The 26,778-nt window shown below is 45.4% G+C and overlaps 1 protein-coding gene and 1 long non-coding RNA gene across 5 annotated transcripts in view; one reads left to right on the forward strand and one right to left on the reverse strand.

Moving 5' to 3' along the window:
* The window catches only part of LOC135965132 (uncharacterized), a 213,136-nt gene that overhangs the window by 78,368 nt on the left and 107,990 nt on the right, over positions 1-26,778 (forward strand). The gene's annotated exons all lie outside the window — the stretch shown is intronic.
* The window catches only part of STOX1 (storkhead box 1), a 67,933-nt gene that overhangs the window by 21,467 nt on the left and 19,688 nt on the right, over positions 1-26,778 (reverse strand). The gene's annotated exons all lie outside the window — the stretch shown is intronic.

Below are 26,778 nucleotides of genomic sequence, written 5' to 3' on the forward strand. Positions count from 1 at the left end.
TATCTGGGCACTCCAGTAAAACCGCAGGGACAAAATTAAAGTTTTAATAAAAACTGTACTGTTAAGGGGGAAAAAATTAACAATTACGCTTATTTTACATTAATCTTATGCTTTTAAAAGACCAAAACCAATTCCAAGAGGGTCTGCTCTTGGAATTTAAATTCTAACATTTTAAATCGGGATGCTTGAATCTGATTTTAAGGCCCATGAGAGACTGTGCTACTAATCTGCAAGACAGAGGAAAGATTTTCTTTCAAAATTCAAAAAGCAGTCACATCCTAACATTTTCGTGTCATAATAAAACATGAATTTTTCATAGAATTAAATTCTAGAAAAAAATGAATTCAAAACTGGGCGTGGTGGCTCACGGCTGTAATCCCAACACTTTGGGAGGCCAAGGTGGGCGAATCACTTGAGGTCAGGAGTTTGAGACCAGCCTGGCCAACATGGTGAAACCTCGTTTCTACTAAAAATTACAAAAATTAGCTGGGCGTGGTGGTGGGTGCCTGTGATCCCAGCTGCACTGGAGGCTGAGGCAGGAGAATCACTTGAACCTGGGAGGTGGAGGTTGCAGTGAGCTGAGACTGTGCCATTGCACTCCAGCCTGGGTGACAAAAGCGAAACTCCGTCTCAAAAAAAAAAAAAAACAAAAAAAAACTAATCCTAGTATTATTTATTTTATATTTAGAAGACGAGTTTTTCTCTACTATAAGAACATTTAGTCCCTATACAAGTGTGCTTATGGACACAGAGCTAGGCAGTCTGCCAGAAATTCATGCATTATTGACCTTCAAGTGGTTTAACGGAGCCGCTGTAACTCAACTAATTACCCAGCCACATGAAATCTGAGACCATCTTTTTGGGCGCCTGTATTGAATCACACTGTGGGAAAGGTATCTTCTATGCACATTAGGGATGACAACAGAGCACAAATAAAACAGCCTGCAGGTACACTCAAGTTTAATTTTAAAAAAGGATGTTTTGTTCAAAGTAATCCAAGAAGCTTCCGTGATTTTAAACTGCTCTTTTATCCAGTATGGAATTTCCACCAAATGTTTTTTAACATTAAAATTAATCCTGAACTTTGAAAAATTGAAGCATTTTGTAACAACATGCCCCTCATTAAAGATAAGATGCTGTGCAAATCTTTGATGGCTTTAAACAATTAGATCTATTGTGTTACAACTTCAAATAGTTTCAGAAAATCAAATGAAATGGAAACAAAAACAAGAAAGGTTCCAGGCCAGTAAACCAAGCCCCTCTCCATGTCTCCCTTTTATTTTAGTAAAGTAAAAGAATGCAAACACTTTCCTCCACATCTAGAAACAAAAGAGTACCAAGACAGAAGCTGGCTGCAGATAATCGGGTTATCTGCCATGGAAGCTGGAATTCTTTCTCAAGCATGGTGATGTTTATTTTTGACTTCTAGACAAATGGCTCCCTTCTGGGAAATACCCTCTGCTGGAAAGCTAAAGGCTTCCCTTGGGAGGATGAGCTGTTCAACAGCAGGAGTCCTTAGTAACTATGTCGTCTTTACTTATCACACTTCAACCTGTCAGAATTTAGTTAGTGGCCTCCTTTTCAAGTGATATATTCACTAATATTGACCATCAGTTGAGTCTCAGAAAGCCTGGAACAGATCCCACAATTTGGTTGTCAGATTGTCAGATAGCACACTGATACACCAAGAAGACAGGTGGCCCCACCCGGGGGTGCCCTTTGAGCTTCTAGCTCCCTTCCCCCATGGCCACCACTCTCACTGCAGATAGCGATACAAGGAGCCTCAGTCAGGAATGACCGACTCAAATCAGCTGAATGACTCAAACCAGCTGACTTTTGAACAATACTAAAACAAATTCACATTTGGCCCAAAACTCTTAGGTTCTGAGGTACCCTTTCCTACCCTCTTTCCCTTCAAGGCCTCCACCCTGGATATGTTCATGACTTTATTCAGTCGTATTAGTTTTCAATGGCTGTCAAAATCAATTACAGCAAACTTAGTGGCTTAAAACAACACAAATTTATTATCTCACAGTCTAAGGTCAGCAGTTCTGGGTGTCAGAGCCAAAACCAAAGCGCTGGCCAGCCTAGGCTTTATCAGGAGACTGAGGATAGAATGTTTTCACTCTCATTTAGGTTTTTGGCAGAATTCAGTTCCTTATGGTTGTAGGACTGAGGACGGCAGTCACTATTTCCTCCATGACTGTCAGATGGGAGCCTCTCTCAGTCATCTCTATTTCCTATCATGTTGCCCCCTTCATCTTCAAACACAGAATTAAACCTGCCCACACTTTCTCTGATGTGCACTTCCATTGCGCTGCTTCTGTTTCTTGCCAGAGAAAATTTATCTTAAAAGTGCTTTTAAGAGTACCCGTGTGGGCCGCGCGCGGTGGCTCAAGCTTGTAATCCCAGCACTTTGGGAGGCCAAGACGGGCAGATCACGAGGTCAAGAGATCGAGACCATCCTGGCTAACACAGTGAAACTCCGTCTCTACCAAAAAATACAAAAAACTAGCCAGGCGCGGTGGTGGGCACCTGTAGTCCCAGCTACTTGGGAGGCTGAGGCAGGAGAATGGTGTAAACCCAGGAGGCGGAGCTTGCAGTGATCCGAGATCGGACCCCTGCACTCCAGCCTGGGCGACACAGCAAGACTCCATCTCAAAAAAAAAAAACAAAAACAGAGTACCTGTGATTAGACAGGGTCCACCTAGATAATCTAGAATAATCTCCCTAATTTAATGTCCATAACCTAATTATACCTGAAAAGTCTCTTTCACCACATAAGGTAACATATTCACAGGTTCCAGGTATCAGGATGTGGGCATCTTTGGTGAACCATTCTACCTACCACACCAGTTACAAGGGTTGGGGGCAAGGAATAGCTAGACAAATAGCAAGAGAGGCACAGGTTGTAAACTGCTGTAGTACCTATATGTCCCTAAAAATGGCCATGCAGGAGAACATCGTTTTTTTGACCTCCAGGAAACCTGGAATAGATTATGGTGCCTCTTCCCGAGATTCTGGAGGCCACAAAGGCAGTGACAGTGATTAACAGGTCTAGTCATGGTGATTAACAGAAAATACCACTGTACAAAACCGGGGTAAAAAGTCCAGCATTTAACAAGTTTAGGAAGTTAGGAGAGAAAGAAAAAAATAAATGAAAATTTAAAAGTCCAGCACAAAGGTGATTGTTTGAATAAAAAATTCAAGTTTCCCTAGATTTTTTTTAAAGCTGTCCTTTCTATTTTCATGATCCTCACATTACAAACAAGTCCTATACTGAGGGCCAAGCAATCTGATCAGGGTATTGGGGTTCTAATCCGGATTCTGCTATGTGGCCCTGAGTAAGTCGCCTCTCTTCTCTGGGTCTCAGTTCCCTTGCCCATACACGGGGGACTGAACTAGATCAGTCGTTCGCAAAAAGGGTTCTATGGAACATTCATTCCATGAAATGCTCTCTACAAGAAAAAGGGTCCCCAGGCCAAATGTTTGAGAAATGTTGCTTGGAGCCACAGTGGTACTGTGAAAGGCTCTGAAAACTTCTGTAATAAACAACTACCTAGTTTATTTAACCCAATGTTCCCTGATCATATTTGATAACAAACTCCTTTTTCCTAAGTACTGTACTACTCTTCAGCTAAGTACTGTACCTTCAGTTGTTACTTCCCTCCATTCAGATTGGCCTCTCCCTGAATAGTCGGTACCTCCCCACATCCTGTCCCTTTGTCCCTGTCTCCTCCACCTACAGCACTCTTCCCCATACCTCGATGTTTCAAAATCCTCCCTGTCATTTAAGACTAACTCAAATACTGAGTGACTCTATCATGAATAGTTTTCTGATCCCATCAGCTGGAAATATATTCTTCTTCTTCATATGTACTGTTTAATAAACATTTAATAGTGGCTACCATTGTTTAGCATCAGGCACTGAGAGTACATTGATATTATAACAGCACAGTCTCTCAATCATTCCTTATGCAGCATATATTTATTATCTACTATATACCAGTTACAAAAGTTACAAGAGCAAACAGGATACAGTCCTTGCACTCAATGGGCTTTGACTGTCACGGAAGAGCAGCTGTTGGTTAAGGCAATCTTAACCTAGCATGAGACTGTAATTGGTAGGACGAGGACTCAGTATTCCTGGGTCCCAGCCTGAATGCTATTCCCAGAAGTCTGTGGCTGCCTGGGCCAGGACCACCATGAGGAAGAAGAGCCAGACTGTTCCTCGTGGGGCCTTGGGCCACTAAGGCAGCACGGGATAAATAAAGGAACAGTGGAATTGGTCAGGTACACCTGGGCTCACATTCTCTACCTCCGCTTACTGTCAGTGTACCCTCTTTGAGTATTAATTAGTGACCTCAACTCTTCAAGATGAATAATAGTATCTGGCTACAAGGTTACTGTGGGAAAACAATCTGAAAATACCTGGAATAGATTTGATATGTGTCAGTTCTTCTACTGATATCAGCACTTTTTTTCTTCCCAAATTAACGATATTAACTTGATCAGACCCTGTTCCATGTCATTACCAGTACTTCAAGTTTCTCCTGTAGGGCACCAGGTAGGCACATGGATGGATTTCTTAGCCAATTCTGACTTTTCTTTTTTTGAGATGGAATTTCGCTCTTGTTGCCCAGGCTGGAGCGCAAACTGCCTCCTGGGTTCAGGAGATTCTCCTGCCTCAGCCTCCTGAGTAGCTGGGATTATGCTAGAACAGGCTCCAAGACTGACCATAAACAAGATCTCTGCAGCACTGTGACATGCTCATGATGGCTATAATGCTCACGTTGGAGGTTGCTGGTTTACCAGAATGAGGGCAAGGAACACCTGGCCCACCCAGAGCAGAAAACTGCTCAAGGCGTTCCTAAACCACAAACAATGGCATGAGCAATTAAGGACATGTTCCTGCTGCAGATAACTAGCCAGAGCCTGTCCCTTTGTTCTTGTGAAGAATACTTTCAGTTAATCTATAAACTGCAGAAATGATGTTTATCTCGGGCTTACTGTCAATAACTAGGTGGGTCAAACTCTGTTCCAGGCTCTTGGCTCTGAAAGCTGTTAGCCCCGCCCCCCATCCCACTTTGCACTCTATTTCTGTGTCTGTGTCTTTATTCCTCTAGCACCGCTGGGTTGGGGTCTCCACCACCGAGCTGGTCTCGGCAAGCAGCACCCAAATGCGGGGCTCAAACCCCAGTTGAAGGGTCGCCGAAGGGATGGTTGGAGAACATGGAACTATGCTGGAGGACACCCGAGTACTCTTAAGCAATCCCCGTGGTGAATAAAAAGGGGAGCTTGGAAGCATCAGGATAACAATTAGACAAGGGTCGAGCAGGCACAAGGCTTCTTTGAGTCTGCTTCAGCAGCTCCTCAGAAAAGGAGTGAAGGTTAGCACTAGCCACTTTATGCAGTTTTTTAGTGCGGTAGAGAAATATTGCCCTGGTTTCCCAACTGAGGAACTATGGATGTAGAGGTCTGGGGGAAGGTAGGCGGCGCACTCAAAAAGGCATATAAGGATAGTGCTGAGGATATTCCTATAACTGTCCGGTCAGTGTGGGCTCTGATTCGCTCCACCTTGGAACCTTTTCACACTGACAATGAGGAGGAAGGAGACGAAGAAGCGGGGGAGTGTGATAACGTTGCCAAAGAGATAAAAGATCTGTCAACCACTTAAAGAGACCCAAGAAGGGGAAGCTTGTCCCTGCCCCTTGGCACCCCCTCAATACCTTGAAGATAGAGAATGGCCTGACCCTCCGGATCTTTCTTTTCCGGAGGACACTGGGCAAAAAGTAGTCGCCCCAGTGACTGTTCTAGCAGCGCCCCAAGCAACCATCCTCAGTTCTATTCAGACAGGAATTCAGCAAGCTAGAAGAGAGGATGATTTAGAGGCTTGGCAGTTCCCTGTTAGGATACATCCTCCAGATCAACAGGCGAATGTTATGGCTACATTTGAGCCTTCTCCTTTTAAATTACTCAAAGAGTTTAAACAGGCTATCAATCAGTATGAACCAGGTCTATGCCTGAAGTGTAAAAAAAGAAAGCATTGGGCCAGGTGCCTGTGACTCACGCCTGTAAGCCCAGCACTTTGGGAGGCCGAGGTGGGCGGATCATGAGGTAAGGAGATCAAGGCCCTCCTGGCTAACATGGTGAAACCCATCTATACTAAAAATACAAAAAAAATTAGCCGGGCATGGTGGCGGGCGCCCGTAGTCCCAGCTACTCGGGAGGCTGAGGCAAGAGAATGGCGTGAACCTGGGAGGCCGAGCTTGCAGTGAGCCAAGATCCCGCAGCTGCACTCCAGCCTGGGCGACAGAGCAAGACTCCACTTCAAAAAAAAAAGGAAAAGTGTCATTCTAAATTTGATAAAGACGGAAACCTGATTTCGTGAAACGCCATGAGGGGCCGTCCTGGGACCCGTTCTAAACCGGGGCATTCCCGGCTCAGGCCACTCCCTCACCCCATACAATGCTTGTGCCCCGCCATAGCCGGTAAAGCGGCAGTAGACAGTGTAGCACCAGGGCTGTGAGTCTCCTGCCTGGAGAGCCGCCACATAAAGTACCAACAGGAGTCTGCGGACCCCTGCCGCAGGAACGATAGGACTACTTCTGGGAAGATCTAGTTTAAATTTAAAAGGAGTGCAGGTTCATAGAGGAATAATTGACTTGGATTGTAATGGGGAAATTCAGATCATTATATCTACCTCCCTTCCTTGGAAGGCAGAACCGGGAGAGCATATAGCACAGCTTCTGATTTTACTGTATGTGGGACTAGGAAAAAGTGAAACTAAAAGAACAAGGGGATTTTGCAGTACAAATAAACAAAGGAAAGCTGCCTACCGGGTAAATCAAATTACTGATAAACGTCCTACCTGTGAAATAATTATTCAGGGAAAGAAATGTAAAGGTTTGGTAGATACAGGAGCGGACATTTCAGTCATTTCTCTACAGCACTGGCCGTCCGCATGGCTAATTCAACCCACTCAATTTAACATAGTTGGAGTTGGTAAAGCCCCTGAAGTATATCAAAGTAGTGAAATTTTGCATTGTGAAGGGTCCAATGGACAACCTGGGACTATTCAACCAATTATAACTTCTGAACCTCTAAATTTATGGGGGAGACATTTATTACAACAATGGGGAACACAAGTTTTAATTCCTGAGCAAATATACAGCCCTCAAAGTCAATATATGATGCACGAAATGGGGTATGTCCCCGCTATGGGACTAGGAAAAAATTTGCAAAGTTTGAAGGAACCGCTTCAAGCAGAAAGACAAAGTTTTCATCAAGGCTTAGGATACCATTTTTGATGGCGGCCATTGTTAAGCCTCCAGAACCCATCCCATTAAAATGGCTGACAGACACGCCAATATGGATAGAATAGTGGCCGCTGAGTAAAGAGAAACTAGAGGTTTTATTTATTTTTATTTATTTATTTTTTTTTTTTTTTTTTTTTTTTTGAGACGGAGTCTCGCTCTGTCACCCAGGCTGGAGTGCAGTGGCCGGATCTCAGCTCACTGCAAGCTCCGCCTCCTGGGTTTACGCCATTCTCCGGCCTCAGCCTCCCGAGTAGCTGGGACTACAGGCGCCCGCCACCTCGCCCAGCTAGTTTTTTGTATTTCTTAATAGAGACGGGGTTTCACCATGTTAGCCAGGATGGCTCGATCTCCTGACCTCGTGATCCGCCCGTCTCGGCCTCCCAAAGTGCTGGGGTTACAGGCTTGAGCCACCGCGCCCGGCCGAAACTAGAGGTTTTAAATGAATTAATCAAAGAACAGCTTCAAAAGGGACAACGCTCTCCCCTTGGAATTCCCCAGTTTTCATAATTAAGAAAAATCAGGTAAATGGAGAATGTTAACTGACTTAAGGACCATTAATTCAGTTATACAACCTATGGGGCATTACAGCCAGGACTGCCTTCTCCTGCTACAATTCCAAAAAATTGGCCTTTTTTTGTTTGTTTTTTTTTTGTTTTGAGGCGGAGTCTCACTCTATCACCCAGGCTGGAGTGCAGTGGCACAATCTCGGCTCACTGCAAGCTCCACCTGCCAGGTTCATGTCATTCTCCTGCCTCAGCCTCCCGAGTAGCTGGGATTACAGGCGCCCGCCACCACGACCAGCTAATTTTTTATGTTTTTAGTAGAGATGGGGTTTCACCGTGTTAGCCAGGATGGTCTCGATCTCCTGACCTCGTGATCCGCCCGTCTCGGCCTCCCAAAGTGCTGGGGTTACAGGCGTGAACCACTGCGCCCGGCCAAAAACTGGCCTTTAATAGTCATAGATTTAAGACTGTTTCTTTACTATCCCCTAAGCTGATCAGGACTGTGAATGGTTTGCATTTACGATTCCTGTGGTAAACAACCTGCAGCCTACTAAGCATTTTCATTGGAAAGTGTTGCCACAAGGCATGTTAAACAGTCCAACAATTTGCCAGATGTGTGTAGGGCAAGCAATTGAACCTACTCATAAAAGATTTTCACAGTGTTACATTATTCATTATATGGATGATATTCTTTGTGCTGCCCCAACTCAGGAAATATTACTCCAATGTTATGATCATTTGCAAAATTTGGTTTCTTGTGCCTGTTTAATTATAGCTCCTGGCAAAATTCAGACTACTACTCCTTACTCCTACTTAAGGACCTTAGTAAATGACACTACAATAGTGCCACAAAAAGTAACCATACGTAAGGATCAATTAAAAACACTGAATGACTTTCAAAAATTACTAGGGGACATTAATTGGATACAGCCTACTCTAGGCATTCCTACTTATGCCATGAGTAATCTGTTTTCTATCCTTAGAGGAGATCCCAGTCTCACAAGTCCTCAGCAATTAACAAAAGAAGCTGAGGCAGGGCTGCAGCTAATCGAAAAGCAAGTCCATAAGGCCCAAATAAATAGAAGAGATCCAGAGAAGACTCTAGATTTGCTAATTTTTCCAACTCATCATTCACCTACTAGGGTTATTGTCCAAGAGCAAGATCTTGTAGAGTGGGTTTTCCTTCCACGTACTGATTCACGGACTTCGACTTCTTATTTGGATCAAATCACTACTATGATAGGAAATGGGAGAACTCTGATTGTTAAATTACATGGATATGATCCTGGAAAAATTATTGTCCCTCTCACGAAGGCAGAAATACAGCATGCTTTTATAAATAGTCTTACTTGGCAAACCCATTTAGCTGACTTTGTGGGTATGCTAGATAACCATTTTCGTAACACAAAACTGCTTCGATTTTTTAAATTAACTAACTGGATTCTCCCTAAAATAACTAAATTCAAACCAATTAAAGGTGCTGAGAATGTCTTCACAGATAGGTCTAGTAATGGTAAAGCCTCTTATTCTGGATCAAAAGGTGAAGTTTTTCAGACGCCCTACACTTCAGCTCAAAAAGCAGAGCTTATAGCTGCAATTGAGGTATTGACTGCTTTTAATATGCCTATTAAAGTGATTTCTGATTTTTCATATGTGGTTCATTCTATACAGTTAGTTGAAAATGCTCAGCTACGATTCCACACAGATGAGCAACTGGTGACTTTATTTACCCAACTGCAAACAGCAGTTAGGAGTAAAATGCACCCTTTTTACATCATTCACATTAGAGCTCATACACCACTTCCAGAACCTTTGACTGCAGGGAATCAAATGGCTGATGGCCTAGTTGCTACTGCAATATCTAATGCTAGACACTTTCACAATTTAACCCATGTTAATGCCTCTGGTGTCAAACGAAGATATAGCATTACCTGGAAAGAAGCTAAAGCTATTATCCAGTGATGCCCGACTTGCCAATGGTGCACTCCTCATTTTTTTTTTTTTTTTTTTTTGAGACGGAGTCTCGCTCTGTCACCCAGGTTGGAGTGCAGTGGTGCAATCTCGGCTCACTGCAAGCTCTGCCTCCTGGGTTCACGCCATTCTCCTGCCTCAATCTCCTGAGTAGCTGGGACTACAGGCGCCCGCCACCATGCCCGGCTAATTTTTTTGTATTTTTAGTAGAGGCAGGGTTTCACCATGTTAGCCAGGATGGTCTCGATCTCCTGACCTCGTGATCCACCCACCTCGGCCTCCCAAAGTGCTGGGATTACAGGCGTGAGCCACCTCGCCAGGCTAACTTTAAATATTTTGAGCCTGCCTAAAGGTCGATTGTTATTGGCAGCTGAAGAACATTTACAGAAGCCAGCTAGCTGCAAAGGCAGAAGTGGAACAACAGGTTTGGTGGAAAGACCCCATAACGAAAGGTTGGGAAACAGGTAAAATAATAACATGGGGCAGGTTATGCTTGTGTTTCTCCAAGACCGAATCAACAGCCAATCTGGGTGCTATCAAGACATCTAAAACCCTACTATGAGCCAGATACCCAGGAAGAGGTTTTGGGAGGATCTCGAAGAACCTGAGGAAGGTGGGACAACCAGTCACAATGAGTAATTTAATGATAGCTATGATAGCGGTGATCACCATTGCCATAAGTATTCCTTCAGCAAGTGCTGACACAGAGAACAATTCTACTTATTGGGCATATTTACCTTTTCCACCACTTCCATAGCCTGTAACTTGGCTGGATCCCCCAATGGAGTTATATACTAATGATAGCTCTTGGTTGCCTGGTCCTACAGATGATAGAGGCCCATCTCACCCACATGAGGAAGGAACTGTTATGAATATTTCTTTATGATTTGAACATCAGCCTATCTGTTTGGAAAAGGCCACTAGTTGCCTACCCCCTTGCTATCAATCTTGGCTGGCAATAATGCCTGGACGTATCACTCTGTGGCACAGTTACACATGCTTTCTGGTCTCCGTATTTACCATAATGAATCTGCTCCTGTAAATTGAGGTATACTGCCCTCAAAAACCTATTTGTAAATAGGATTGGACCTGGTCAGAAAAAAATGAATGTATTTGTTTGGGAAGATTGCATTGCAGAACAGGCAGAGGTGCTGTACAACGATTCCTATGGAATCATTATTGATTGGTTCCCTAAGGGGATGTGTAGCATAAATTGCACCTCTCAGTCTGCGTGCCACGGCCACACTATGTTCAGCTGCTCTGAACAAAACGATCAGATAGTAGAAATGATAAGAAGTATGGCAAGAGTTCCTATTATCTGGAAACATAGCAGTATAGTGGCACCTCAACCTCAAATGATATGGCCTGCTGCAGGAGCTAAACATAAGGATTTGTGGAAACTATTAATGGCTCTTAATAAGATCAAGATTTAGGAAGGACAACATACTACGCAATCACAATATAATCCCAATTACATTTCAGAACCTGTTGAAAACAATACAATTTGGATACAAAGTTGTGTTTGCCCTCCTTTTCTGTTGGTAATAGGTGATCTAAAGTTTGACATCCCTAATTATCATGTAACTTGCCAGGAATGTAGATTGTTCTCTTGTGTGAACTCTAATACTAATCATTCTATCCTAGTAGTGAGAGCTCAAGGAGTATGGTTACCAGTGAGGCTTTCTCATCCTTGGGAAACCTCTCCCTCTGTACATATTATTACTGAAATTCTTCAGAAAATTCTGAGACGCTCTTGGTGTTTCATTGCTACTTTAATCTTAATTATTATGGGACTGATCACTGTCACTGCTATTGGTGCGGCAGCCGGAGTTGCGCTACATTCATCTGTGCGGACAGCAGATTTCGTAAATAAATGGCAAAAGAATTCTACTTTGCTGTGCAACTCTCAAACTAAAATATACCAAAAGATAGTTAATCAAATCAATGATCTCTGACAAACTGTAATGTGGCTAGGAGATCAAGTAGTTAGTTTGGAATATACAATGCAGTTAACATGCGACCGGAATACTTCTGACTTTTGTATCACTCCTTACCCTTATAATGAATCAGAGCATGAACAGAAAAGAATAAAAAAGCATCTAGACACTCTACAAACTCGTCTTTAGAGGTTGCAAAATTAAGAGAACAAATATTTAAAGCATCCCAGGCACGCTTGACCTTAATGCCAGGAACTGGAGTGCTTGAAGGAGCTGCAGATAGATTGGCAGCCATAAATCTTTTTAAATGGATAAAAACACTTCGATGCTCTATGATTTCTATGATAGTTGTGCTATTAATCTGTGTTATTTGTCTTTGTGTAGTCTGCAGATGCAAATCCCAACTCCTGGGAAAAGTAGCTCACCATTATAAAGCTGCCTTTGTTTTTATTGCCCTGCAAAAACAAAAAGGGGGACATGCTAGGAACAGTCCCCAAGACTGGCCATAAACAAGATCTCTGCAGCACTGTGACATGCTCATGATGGCTATGACACTCACACTGGAGGTTGCTGGTTTACTGGAATGAGGGCAAGCAACACCTGGCCCACCCAGGGTGGAAAACCACTCAAGGCGTTCCTAAACCACAAACAATGGCATGAGTTATCTGCACCTTAAGGACATGTTTCTGCTGCAGATAACTAGCCAGAGCCTGTCCCTTTGTTCTCGTGAAGAATACTTTTAATCTATAAACTGCAGAAACAATGTTTATCTCGGGCTTACTGTCAATAACTATGTGGGTCAAACTCTGTTTGAGGCTCTCGGCTCTGAAGGCTGTTAGCCCCCAGATCCCACTTTGCACTCTATTTCTGTGTCTGTGTCTTTATTCCTCTAGCACTGCTGGATTGGGGTCTCCACGACCAAGCTGGTCTTGGCAGGATTATAGGCATGTGCCACCATGCCCAGCTAATTTTGTATTTTTAGTAGAGACAGGGTTTCTCCATGTTGGTCAGGCTGGTCTCGAACTCCTGACCTCAGGTGATCCGCCCACCTTGGCCTCCCGAAGAACTGGGATTACAGGCATGAGCCACCATGCCCAGCCAATCCTGACTTTTCTTTTCCCAACTCCCATAGCCTATTTGACCAGGAATCAGTCCCCATGACCTTCTCCCCATGACCTAGGAAGAAGCAACACACACTGCCAAAGCCTACTACTACCCCTACTTCATTTCTGAGAGGCATACCTCAGTGGCCCATCCTATTCAGTGATATTTTATTATGACCCCTTGTGGCAGATAACACTGGTTGGCCCATTTAACACACATGCCCAATCAAATTTTCCCTCACCTTCCTCTAGCGTGGAGGCAGGAAAGCATCATGTTCAATTCCCTAGCCTCATAACTTAACAGACATATGACAAAGATATGGCCAACTTTTTTTTTTTTTTTTTTTTTGAGACAGAGTCTCACTTTGTTACCCAGGCTGGAGTGCAGTGGCATCATCTTGGCTCACTGCAACCTCCACCTCCCAGGTTCAAGCAATTCTCCTGCCTAAGCCTTTGGAGTAGCTGGGATTACAGGCTCCTGCCACCACACCCGGCTAATTTTTTGAATTTTTCATAGAGATGGGGTTTCACCATGTTGCTGGTCTCAAACTCCTGACCTCAGGTGATCCACCTGCCTCAGCCTCCCAAAGTGCTGAGATTACAGGGTGAGCCACTGCGCCTGGCCCAATAAGACTTTTTTTTTTTTTTCCCCAAGACGGAGTCTTGCTCTGTCGCCCAGGCTGGGGTGCGGTGGCATGATCTTGAGTCACTGCAACCTCTGCCTCCTGGGTTCAAGTGATTCTCCTGCCTCAGCTTCCCGAGTAGCTGGGATTATAGGTGCCTGCCACCATGCTGGCTAATTTTTGTATTTTTGGTAATGAGGGGGTTTCACCATGTTTGCCAGGCTGGTCTTGAACTCTGGACTTCGTGATATGCCCATCTCAACCTCCCAAAGTGCTGGGATTACAGGCGTGAGCCACCGCACGTGGCCCCCAATGAAATTTTTTTAAAGGCCCTCCCTTCATCTACAATTCTTTCTTCCTGCTTGGATCTTGCAGAGGATGCAACCATTTTGTGACCATGAGGTGACAAGCATGATGTCAAAAGATCATCTACTAGGAAGATGAAGCAGAAATCGAGGGCCCAAGTCTCAGACAGCTTTGCTGAGCCAAGCTCACCCAGGCTACCTACTTCCAAGCTTCTTGTTGTGTGAGACAAATCTATCCCTCATTTGTTCAAGCCATTTTTTAGAAGACTTTCTACAATCTGCAACAAAACACCTCTCTAACCAAAATACCTAGCCAAGGACATTAAACATTTATTGCTTCCTCGTTTTTTCTGCTGTGAGCAAAACATTTGTCTTGCTAAGGGCTTGATTAGACCTTCTAGATTTGACAACACACTAAACACTTATTTTCAACACAATAACTCCCATGAGCTGGCCACACAGTCAATATTTACAGAAAAGATGTCAAGACTGCTGCTGCTTTACCTGCATCACGTCAAGTCCGGGATGTAGAAGTTTTGAGATGAAATGCCGAAGCTTCAACTAGGATTGCTAGTTTTTAATTTGTACTGAAAAAATAGTGATAGGCACTCTTCCTGGATGAGGAAGGATTTCCTTACAGCATGTACAAATCACAAAGGGAAAAGATAAGAACTGTCACAGCTGTTCAAAGAATAGGTTGCTCTCAAAATGGGTATCTACAGTTATGGCTCTGAGAATGGGATGCCTTTCAATCACTTCTGAAAGGAAGTCTTGTGAAATGGAGACAATAAGCCAATATTACTGTTAACATCACTATAAGATTAGCTCAGGACTTAGAGGGGCAAATAATGACTAACATCATGTATATTTCAGACGTACGCAATCCCTGCCATTTGCTGAAGAAAGTTGCTGTGAGTCCCCAAAGAACCTGGATCCACCCAGGCCCCAGGTCTCTGTGGGCAGGGTCGGTGTGGAGGTGACGAAACCCAGCAGAGGCCTCCTACTCCCAGGCTTTGTGGTGACAGGAGCTGGGATAGGACTCCACTTTGCATCATGAGATAAAACATGTGTAGTGCTACCATTTAGCCCAGACTATACACATATACATGTATGTTACCAAAAGCATCACAGAAACTGCAGCCTTGCCTGCTTCTCTCCTACTGATAAAGGAGGGGCCCAGGTGGCCCAGAATAATAAACAGGACCTGCGCCAGAATCCAGGAAGGCTGATCTACACCCTCAGGTGCTTCCCCATCCCCACTTAACCACTCTGCCCCATCGCCCACCCTCTCTCCCAATCTCTGAACCGCTCGTGTCCCAATCAGGAAAGCATCACTGATTTTCTGCATCAATGGTCTCTTTCAGGTCTCCCAGACCATCTGCTATGCTCCAGCTGGTTTTTTTTTGTTTTTTTTGTTTTTTTTTTTTGGAGACAGAGTCTCACGCTCTGTCCTCCAGGCTGGAGTGCAGTGGCACGATCTTGGCTCACTGCAACTCCCGCCTCCCTGGTTCATGCCATTCTCCTGCCTCAGCCTTCCAAGTAGCTGGGTCTACAGGCTCCTGCCACCACGCCCGGCTAATTTTTTGTATTTTTAGTAGAGACAGGGTTTCACCTTGTTAGCCAGGATGGTCTTGATCTCCTGACCTTGTGATCTGCCCACCTCGGCCTCCCAAAGTGCTGGGATTACAGGCGTGAGCCACCGCGCCCGGTCTTGATCCAGCTGCTTTCAAGTTGATTACAGACTCTGTGGCCTCTGAAATATTAACTTTTAAAAGATAAAAGCCACTTCAGGGATACAATTCACATAAATGTAGTTTTACTAAGAAGCATTTCTAGGCTGTTAGAAATTTTAAAGAAACAAACTGTTCAACTTTAGGACTGGGAATTCCCTTTTCTTCAGCAAAGAAGGAAGGTTTCAGGTTACATCTGGGTGGAGGGGACTGCTCCTCAGCAGGACTGCAGCAGATGTTCACAAGGCCATTGCCTTAGAAACCAAATGTAAAGTTTGCAACCCTTAAGAAATCTCAACTGAGGATGTAGGTCAGCAGCTCTGATCTCTACATGGGAGGGTAACCCGACTTCTGCTTCTAGGAGCCGGCCACCTTCTTCACACTAAGCCATCCATTACTGCACCATTGACCCATGGCATCCTGGAGGTTTTCTCAGAGTGTGACCAGGCAGAACAAGCGAGGTCCATTTGCACAGGTTATCTGGTTTTTCCAGGGGCCTTGCACACTGACACAACCACCTAACCCCATTCTAGACAAGAACTCGGACTCTCTTGGGTTTCAGTCTAGAAAAGGAGCTCCAACATCTCTTTTAAATACACTTGCTTCCTACCTCATTGCTTTTCTAGCCCCTTCTTCTTCCTTTTTAGGCACCTGAGACTGATGTTCTCCACTTACGAAACATTCCCTCTCCCAAGTGCCCCACAGCCAGTTCTCCTGCTCCTACCAGACTTTCTCACCTGAAGTTCTCTTCACCAACCCTCATGCCCAGGCCACCTCCTCCCCTTCCCACCACCACCTCAGGCTCCAGCCTGGCAGCCCAGTTCACGCTGCCTCAGCTCCACTTTAGCGGGCAAAGCCAATGCTCATGAGCCTGGAGCAGCATGGACTGCTGCGTCACCACTCTGCACCCATCCTGCTTCTAATGTGACCCAAAGGAGAGTCAGTAGCAAGAGAAGCAGAATCTTTGTCTTTTAAGAGTTGGGTTTAGGATAAGTGTCACTGCAAACTTGGGATCCTTAGCTAAGTTATTTTACAACTGTATAGTGAGAGGCTCCAGAAAGATTTACCTAACTCTGAGCGTGTATTTACATTTCAAGGGAAAATGAGGCCCAGGACCTTGGAGACATGCCTAGGTCATAAAAACTGGAGCCACCAGAGCTGACCTGGCTCCCGGAAAGATGTATATTCCAGAAGGTGAAAGGGAGAACCCGGGATCCTTCGATTCTGTCTCCGGGCAGCAAAGATGCTTCCTCCCTCCTTTTAGGAGAGGGGGGAAGCAGTTGCCTCTTTCTCCTTCATGTAAACAAAGAAATTCCATTTTTCTCTGTCCCTCACCTATGGAGTATCTGACCACTAGGGCTGGAGATTTTTCCATCTGGCTTTCATCATACCACCCTGGGGTAAGCCCTGGGCAGGGAGTGCCTATGCAGTTATAATTCTTTACTTAATATTATTTTATCTTACTCTGTAAATAACAAATGCCTCTGATGCAGAAGACATCATGTGTGCATTCAAAATAAAATTAATAAAGATGACTATTAAAAGCCCAACAGTTACGGCAGCAAAGATGATAGGGTCCTATTTGTCATCTGGTTTACTGGAAGAGACCGACAAGAGGTCTGTAGCTGGTTAGGAGGATTGGAGCAATATCCATGGGAACCAGCACAGACCTACTACTGAAAGGACTGGAAAACGTGTTAGCCAGGGATCAGGAGGTAGGCTTAGAAAATGCTGCCAGAATGGCACCTTTGGATTTTGCTGTCCTCCCCAGGTGGGAGGGGAAGGGACCTGGAAATTCTTAGAGATGGGCTTTAGGTGGGACGAGAGAAGTTTCTGTCGCTGTCTTCTTGCAGTGAGAGGGAGAGGTTCTTGAGCTCCCACAGCCAGAGCTGGTCTATGAGGGCTGTAGGGCCATGCTGCAGCAAGGAGAAGGGTGTCTGGCTTACTGTCTTGGAGACACTTTTCTGTTCCCCTCTAATCCTGAGTTCTCTTCCTACCCCAGCTGATCTTCCTGTCTCAGGAGGCACTGCACTAGTCCCCTACATGGGGAAACAGGAGTGTAGGGGAGAGATTTGAATGTTGATAGTGGTGTCAAGTACTAGCACCCTCCTGCCCACGTGGGAGATGGATGCTGAGGAATGTAGAGAAACCTCTGTGAGCAGCAGAAACTGTCCTGGACACTTCTCTCCCAGGGTCCAAATGGGGAGAAGGAGAAGGAGAGCTCTCATACGCCATGCTGTCGCCTGCATTCTGCCTCCCTTTTTGCATTTCCTCCAGCAGGGAGGAAATAGCTTCTCCCTGTAGCTTCAATTTTATCCCTGTAAATGCTGAATTTAACTGTTAGGGTTTGTGCAAAACTTTGAGTGGAAAAAAAGAGTTTAAAAACAGGTTTGGGGCTGGGCGCGGTGGCTCACGCCTGTAATCCCAGCACTTTGGGAGGCCGAGGCGGGTGGATCACCTGAGGTTGGGAGTTCGAGACCAGCCTGACCAACATGGAGAAACCCCGTCTCTACTAAAAATACAAAATTAGCTGGGTGTGGTGGCATATGCCTATAATTCCAACTACCAGGGAGGCTGAGGCAGGAGAATTGCTTGAACCTGGGAGGTGGAGGTTGCGGTGAGCCGAGATTGTGCCATTGCACTCCAGCCTGGGCAACAAGAGTGAAACTCCATCTCAAAAACAAAAACAAAAACAAAAACAAAAAACCAGCTTTGGTTCCAGGTGCAGTGGCTCACACCTGTAATCCCAGCACATGACCCCCGTCTTTAGCTGAACTAAGGAGGAAGTCCTAAAACATGAGGAGAGCATTCTGCCCTGCTCTCCCAACCTGCTACCCTGTGCCCTCTTCCTGACTGCTCTTCTGGGTGCAGTGAGCACTCTGAATTCAAACTGACTACTGAGTATACCATTTCTGACTGACAGCTCTGGTCACAGACAGTAGGGGATGGTCCCAGCTCACACATGATCCACACATAACAACTTGCACACCTCCAGATGTCGCAGGACAGGTGAATTGGTCAGGACTGCTTAAAACTGCCTCCAGGCAGTCCCTCTGAAAACAAGAACTGACCTGAATTATTTGGGCTGAATTGGGAGGGGTTCCCAAGTTTATCAGCTGATGGGAGATGAGAGGACATATTAAGAGTCTTTTTTTGATTTGTTTTTTCCTTTTTTTAGCCAGGTGCAATGACTTATGCCTATAATCCTGCCATTTTGGGAGGCTGAGGTGGGTCACTTGAGCCTAGGAGCTCCAGACCAGCCTGGGTAATATAATGAGATCCCATCGCTACAGAAAATTAAAAAATTAGCCTGGCTTGATGGTATACGCCTGAGGTCCCAACTACTTGAGGCTGAGGCAGGAGGATCACTTAAGCTGGGGAGGTTGAGGCTGCAGTGAACTGAGATCATGCCACTGCACTCCAGCCTGGGTGACACAGCGAGACCCAGTCTCAAAAAATCAAGTCTTTCTTTTAAGAGTTAAAAAATTTTTTTGGCCGGGCACCATGGCTCATGCCTATAATCTCAGCACTTTGGGAGGCCTAGGCAGGAGGATCACCTGAGGTTAGGAGTTCAAGACCAGTCTGACCAACATGGCAAAACCTTGTCTCTACTAAAAATACAAAAATTAGCTGGGTGTGGTGGTGCATGCCTGTAGTCCCAGCTACTCGGGAGGCTGAGGCAGGAGAATTGCTTGAACCCAGGAGATAGAGGTTGCAGTGACACAAGATTGTGCCACTGCACTCCAGCCTGGGTGACAGAGCAAGACTCTTATCTTGGAAAAAAAAAAATTTTTTTTTTTTTTAAGAAACAGAGTCTCTTTCTGTCACCCAGGCTGGAGTGCAGTGGTGTGATCACAGCTCACTGCAACCTCAAACTCCTATGTTCAAGAAATCCTCTCACCTCAGCATCCCAAGTAGCTGCACCTCGAGTACCTGGGACCAAAGGCATGCACCACCATGCTTAGCTAATTTTAACATTTTTTGTAGAGATGGTCTGGCTATGTTGCCCAGGCTGGTCTCCTACTCCTGGTCTCAAGCAATCCTCCTCCCTAGGCATTAGGAGCCTTATCTACTGTGCATGCCTAGAAGGTAATGTCTTACTTGGTAGCCCTAACAATTGTAAACTCTTTGTTAGCAGGGGTGCCATGACCCTCTGGGGTCATGCATATCAAAGGTAAACATTAATTTATCTCTGGTAAAAAAACACTGGCTTATACCTAGAGGCGGTTCAAGTCTTTGAGAAAACACCCCAGGTAGATCAAGTAGCCCCCAGACATGCACTCTGTGGGCAGCATACCTACAGTGAGTTATGCCATTGGAAAGGTGGCATGGGCCAGGTGGAGTGGCTCACACCTATAACCCCAGCACTTTAAGAGGCCAAGGTGGGCAGATCCCTTGAGTTCAGGAGTTCAAGATCAGCCTGGACAACATGGTGAAACCCTATATCTACTAAAAATAACAAAAACTAGCCAGGTGTGGTGGCATGCACCTGTAGTCCCAGCTACTCAGGAGACTGAGGCGGGAGAGTCACCTGAGCCCAGAGAGGTCAAGGCTGCATGCAGTGAGCCGCGATCGCACCACTGGACTCCAGGCTGGGTGACAGAAAGAGACGTCTCAAAAAACAAAAAACAGGCTAGGCACAGTGGCTCATACCTGTAATCCCAGCACTTTAGGAATCTAAGGTGGGTGGATCACCTGAGGTTAGGAGTTCAAGACTAGCCTGACCAACATGGTGAAACTCCTTCTCTATTAAAAATATGAAATTAGCCGAGCGTGGTGGCTCATGCCTATAATCTCAGCTACTAGGGAGGATGAGACAGGGGAATCACTTGAACCTGGGAGGTGAAGGTTGCAGTGAGCTGAGATTGTGCCACAGCACTCCAGCCTGGGCAGCAAGAGTGAAACTCTTTCTCAAATTAAAAAAAGAAAAGAAAAGGGCTGGGCGCGGTGGCTCACACCTGTGATCCCAGCACTTTGGGAGGCTGAGGCAGGAGATCACCTGAGGTCAGGAGTTCGAGACCACCCTGACCAACATGGAGAAATCCCAGCTCTACTAAAAATACAAAATTAGCCAGGCATGGTGGCACATGCCTGTAATCCCAGATACTCAGGAGGCTGAGGCAGGAGAACCCGGGAGGCAGAGGTTGCAGTGAGCCGAGATCACGCCATTGCACTCCAGCCTGGCAACAAAAGTGAAACTCCATCTCAAAAAAACAAAAAAAAAACAAAAAAAAAAAGAAAGAAAGGTAAGAAAGGTGGTATGAAATTTTTTCTATACTTTAATTGAATGAAATGACTTATGACCCTGACTCAGCCTGAAAAGCCTTGCCATTCAGGTCAGCTTCACATCACTGGCCAATTATACAGAAGACAGAATTTGCTACAGATTTCTTCCTTGCAGGCCATGACCAAGTCTGACCAAATTAATAATATGCCCAACTATATGTCTTGAGCCAGGTTAATTCAGAAACTTGAGAAAGTCACCAGGTTTTCTAAGGTAAACCTTTATGGTAAATGAGATTTGTTCAACTGACTAAAACCAGAAGCCTCGGAGGGTGAGCAAAGACAAACAGTGGGGTTGATCTCATTCTGCCCTTGCGAGTTCTGCAGGCAATAGCTGAATAAGTGCTGCTTAAGGTGAACCCAACGGACTGGGTCCTAGCACCTGCTGATCGCTTTAAAACAAAATGACCGGCCGGGTACGGTGGCTCATGCCAGTAATCCCAGCACTTTGGGAGGCTCAGGTGGGCGGATCACCTGAAGTCAGGAGTTTGAGATGAGCCTGGCTAACATGGTGAAACCCCACTTCTACTAAAAATACAAAAAATTAGCTGGGCATGGTGGCGCGTGCCTGTAATCCCAGCTACTCGGGAGGCTGAGGCAGGAGAATCGCTTGAACCCAGGAGGTGGAGGTTGCGGTGAGCCGAGATTGCACCATTGAACTCTAGCCTGGGCAATAAGAGTAGAACTCTGTCTCAAAAAAAAAAAAAAAAAAAAAAAAAAAGTGTTTCCCAGTTACACAGGTAGTAAGAAATATACTCAGACAACTGCCAAGTAGGCAGATAAACAAGTCTGAATTCACTTTCAATGCAAATAAAATAAGCATGTGAACCTGACACCACCATCTCACATATCAATGCTGATTCTGATTCTGGATGACAGAGCGAGACTCTGTCTCAAAAAAAAAAAAAAATTAGCCAGGCATGGTGGCATGTGCCTGTAGTCCCAGTTACTCAGGAGGCTGTGGCAGGAATATCTCTTGAGCCCAGGGGCTGAGGCTGCAGTGAGCTATGATTGTGAGACTGCACTACAGCCTGGATAATAGATTGAGACCCTGTCTTGGAGAAGAAAAAAAAAAACGACACAAAAATCTTAAAGCAGTAAGAGAAAAGCTTACACACATACAGGGGAATCACAATAAGATTAACAGCTAACTTCTCATCAGAAACAATGGAGTTCAGAAGACAGTGAGATGACATATTTATTTATTTTTGAGAGGGAGTCTCACTCTGTCACCCAGGCTGGAGTGCAGTGGCACAATCTCGGCTCACTGCAACCTCCACCTCCCAGGTTCAAGCGATTCTGCTGCCTCAGCCTCCCAAGTAGCTGGGATTACAGGTGCTCGCCACCACGCCTGGCTAATTTTTGTATTTTTAGTAGAAATGGGGTTTCACCATATTGGCCAGGCTGGTCTCAAACTCCCGAACTCAGATGATCCACCTGCCTGGGCCTCCCAAAGTGCTGTGATTACACGCATGAGCCACCATGCCTGGCTGTTTCTTTTTAAGACAGAGTCTCGTTCTGTTTCCTAGGCTGGAGTATAGTGGTGTAATCTCAGTTCACTACAACCTCCACCTCCGGGGTTCAAGCAATTCTTCTGCCTGAGCCTCCCAAGTAACTGGGATTACAGGTGCACACCACCATGCCCAGCTAACTTTTGTATTTTTAATAGAGACAGGATTTCACCATGTTGGCTAGGCTGGTCTCAAACTCCTGACCTCAAATGATCCGCCCGCCTCAGCCTCCCAAAGTGCTGGGATTACAGGCGTGAGCCACTGCGCCCAGCAAATAGATGTACATATTTTGGGGGGGCACATGTGGTAATCTGGTACATTTATACATTCATATAGTGCATAAAGACTACATCAGGGTAATTAGGGTATCCATCACCTTAAATATAAGTTTAATGATTTTTTTACTACCACAATCGGACAATAATTATATTAGAAAGTGAGGCCGGGTGTGGTGGCCCATGCCTGTAATCCTAGCACTTTGGGAGGCCGAGGTGGGCAGATCATGAGGTCAGGAGATCGAGACCATCCTAGCTAACAGGGTGAAACCCCGTCTCTACTAAAAAGTACAAAAAAAGACAAAAACAAAAATTAGCCAGGTGCAGTGGCGGGCACCTGTAGTCCCAGCTACTCAGGAGGCTAAGGCAGGAGAATGGTGTGAACCTGGGAGGCTGAGCTTACAGTGAGCCAAGATCACACCACTGTACTCCAGCCTGGGTGACAGAGTGAGATTCTGTCTCAAAAAAATAAATAAATAAAAATAAGAAAGTGAATTAAAACACAATTAAGTTTACTCTTGGCACATTCAACTTCCTAGAGTCTCCCTTTCTCCACTCTTTTTTCCTTTTTTTTTTTTTAAGATAGTCTCACTTTGCAGCCCAGGTTGGAGTGCAGTGACACAATCATAGCTCACTGGAACCTTGACCTCCCAGGCTCAAGAAATCCTCCCACCTCAGCCTCCTGAGTCTTTGGGACCAAAGTTGTACATACCACACCTGGCTAATTTATTGTTTGTGGAGACAGGCTTTCCCTATGTTGCCCAGGCTGGTCTCAAACTCCTGGGCTCAAGTGATCCTCCCACCTCAGCTTCCCAAAGAGTTGGAATTACAAGCATGAGCCATCGGACCTGGCCTCACTCTTGTTTTTTTGTGTGTTTGCTTTTTGTTGGTTTTGTTATTTTTGTTTTTTTCTTGAGACAGGGTCTCGCATTGTCACCCAGGCTGGAGCACAGTGGCTCGATCTCGGCTCACTGCAGCCTTGACCTCATGGGCTCAAGCAATCCTCCCACCTCAGCCTCCCAAGTAGCTGGGACTACAGCTGACCACCACCATGCCCAGCTAATTTTTGTATTTTTTGTAGAGACAGGATTTCACCACATGCCCAGGCTAGTCTTGAACTCCTGAGCTCATGCAATCTACCTGCCTTGGCCTCCCAGTGCTGGGATTATAGGCATGAGCCACTGTGCCTGGCCAAATGTTTAAAAGTATATCTAAATCAACTTGTGCACCACCACAATGACCACCACAATCATATACATGCCACACTTTGGGAAATATTGCCCTAATCCATTGTGTGGGATGAAACTGTGTGAATGGAAGTAGAAGGCGCTGTCTTTGCAAAGTGCTCTGGTTTGATAACCAGGCTTCCTTCTGAAAAGGATGTCTTCAGCTGTTTTATGCACTTTGTGCTGCAGGCACATCAAGTAACCACTAAGCTCTATAGCACTTTAAGTTGGAAAGTGTTTAAGGTGGGAGGGAGGGGAGCTCTTTTTATTACCAAGGCTTTCAACCAGCAAATTTAACTATGGCCAACTGCAGGACTAGAGAAAAAAGCTTCAGTTTTAAAACAAAAAACATGCCAGGTGCACTGGCTCATGTCTGTAATCCCAGCACTTTGGGAGGCCGAGGTGGGCAGATCATGAGGTCAGGATATTGAGACCATCCTGGCTAACACGGTGAAACCCCATCTCTACCAAAAATACAAAAAAATTAGCCGAGCGTGGTGGCCTGTAGTCCCAGCTTCTCAGGAGGCTAAGGCAAGATAATCGCCTGAACCCGGGAGGCGGAGGTTGTAGTGAGCTGAGCTCGCACCACTGGACTCCAGCCTGGGTGACAGAGTGAGACTCCATCTCAAAACAAAAACAAAAACAAAGAACACAGCTGTGGGCTTTCGGAAAAGCCCCATCCCCAAATGCTATTGCTTTCCAGGTACTGGCCATTTCACATGACCCACAATTACCATTTAAAGGGCACGCTGTGTCTTTCTTAAGAGTTGTGAAGAGTCAGATGAATGCAAAGTTTAGGAGAAGAGAATTCAGACAAATGCTGTGATCAAAAATAAACAAACAAACAAACACAAAAACTCCTCCTTGCAGGTAATTTTTCAACCTGTATTCCAACAGAAATCAAAATCTAGAACAGGGATGAAAGAACAATCAGGAGAGGAATGTGAGTAACATATCTCATCCCGTAAGCTTCCGCCCTCACTAGCTTTTTGTGTACCAGCGCTGGGCCCAATCAGATGGGAGAGGCCAGGTGCACAAGGCCGGGCAGGAGGTGCCCTGAGCTCCCTGGTCCTCTCCAGCATGATCCAGAGATGAGCCTCCTCTGGTTGAGGGCTCTTTTCACAGCTCCCAGAGACTGAAACTCCCTCTCTCAGATGTGCAGAAATCACAATTGTCCATTTTTCAAAGCATAATTTTCATTCTGTACATATTATTAGGAAATGGTAATTTACACATTAAATAATAGGAAGAGTTCAGGAATTACTGGCCTAAGAGAATCATTCAGTGATTCAATGCGTTGAGAATAGTACATCACAGCATGGAACACATCCACGCCACAGACTGTAGCTGAAGTCCAGAGACAGGAAGGAGCTGGCCAGTTAGGGGAGAAGTTAGGACTGGAATCCAGGTCTCATGGACACACAGGGCCAATAATGCCCGGTTGAACCTGAAAAAGCAAAGCCTGGGCTACAAGAATGTAGTCCTAATTCAGAAGAAAGTTGTTCCTGTGTCTAATACCATGGTGATTTTTCAGCACATGAAATCAAGATGGCTAAAGGATATGCTCCAGGGTGACAGAATGAGGCCTCCAGGACAGCCTGAGATGCCAGACGTGGGTCCCATGTCTGGCTTGGCACCCTGTGAGTTCCACTGTAATAATTAACTGCTAATGTCAGATGCAGTGGCTCATGCCTGTAATTCCAGCAGTTCGGGAGCCCGAGGCAACAGATTGCTTGGGCCCAGAAGTTTGAGACCAGCCTGGGAAACATAGCAAGAACTCAACTCTACAAGAAAATTTTTAAAAAATTATCCAGGCAAAAAAAAAAAAAAAAAAGAAGAAGAAGAAAATTAGCCAGGCATGGTAGCATGAGCATGTAGTCCTAGCTACTTGGATGGCTGAGTCAGAAGAATCACTTGCGCCTAGGAACTTGAGGTTACAGTGAGCTATGATCACGCCACTATACTCCCGTCTGGGTGACAGAGTGAGACCATCTCAAAAAACAAAACAAACTGCTCACATTCACCGATAGCTCACTGTGTGCTGGGCCCTCTCCTAAGTGCTTTATATACATTGTTTCATTTAATCCTTGCAACCACACTATGAAATTGGTAGTATTATCATCTCTGTTTCACAGATACGGAAGCAGAGGCATGGAAGGTTAAGCAAATTGCCTGCCATCTCATATCTGAAGGCCCTCCTCTCCCTTCTTAAATATCTAACCTGACCAGTGGCATTGCAGTTCCAAGCAGTGGCATGGAAAGCCCATGCAAAAGCTGGGTGGAAAGGTCAAAGGTCTTGCAGGCCACTGGGCTTAGGTGGCTGGCAGCAGTACAGCTGGGCTGTGCCTGACCTGGCTGAGGTCTGGGTGGAATTAGCATCTTCCAGTTATGATCCATTAGCAGGGACTAAGGGCCAGCCTCCATGCCTCTGCCCTGAAGGAGACATGGGAAGGAAAATGACAGATGTGTTTTCCAGGTGTGTCCTCAGGGCAACGGGACCTAGTGCCCCTCACTATGTCCCACCTGGCACCCAGGTCAGGGCTGGCCCAGCATGGTTCTTGATCAACAACTAAAGGAAAGGACTTGATCTATTCCAGGCAAGATGGAGGCAGGAGAAGAGAAGATTTAAAAAGACTTCTATCAGCCAGGCACGGTGGCTCATGCCTGTAATCCCAGCACTTTGAGAGGCCGAGGTGGGTGGATCACCTGAGGTCAGGAGTTTGAGACCAGTCTGACCAACATGGAGAAACCCCGTCTCTACTAAAAATACAAAATTACCCAGGCGTGGTGGCACGTGCCTGTAATCCCAGCTACTCGGGAGGCTGAGGCAGGAGAAATGCTGAAACCCGGGAGGTGGGGATTGTGGTGAGCCGAGATCATGCTATTGCACTCCAGCCTGGGCAACAAGAGCGAAACTCTCAAAAAAACAAACAACAAAAAAAAACATCTACCTTCCGGTTGGGCGCAGTGGCTCACGCCTGTAATCCCAGCA

The sequence above is a fragment of the Macaca fascicularis genome, chromosome 9, assembly GCF_037993035.2.
Source record: "Macaca fascicularis isolate 582-1 chromosome 9, T2T-MFA8v1.1".
Taxonomy (NCBI): Eukaryota; Metazoa; Chordata; class Mammalia; order Primates; family Cercopithecidae; genus Macaca; species Macaca fascicularis.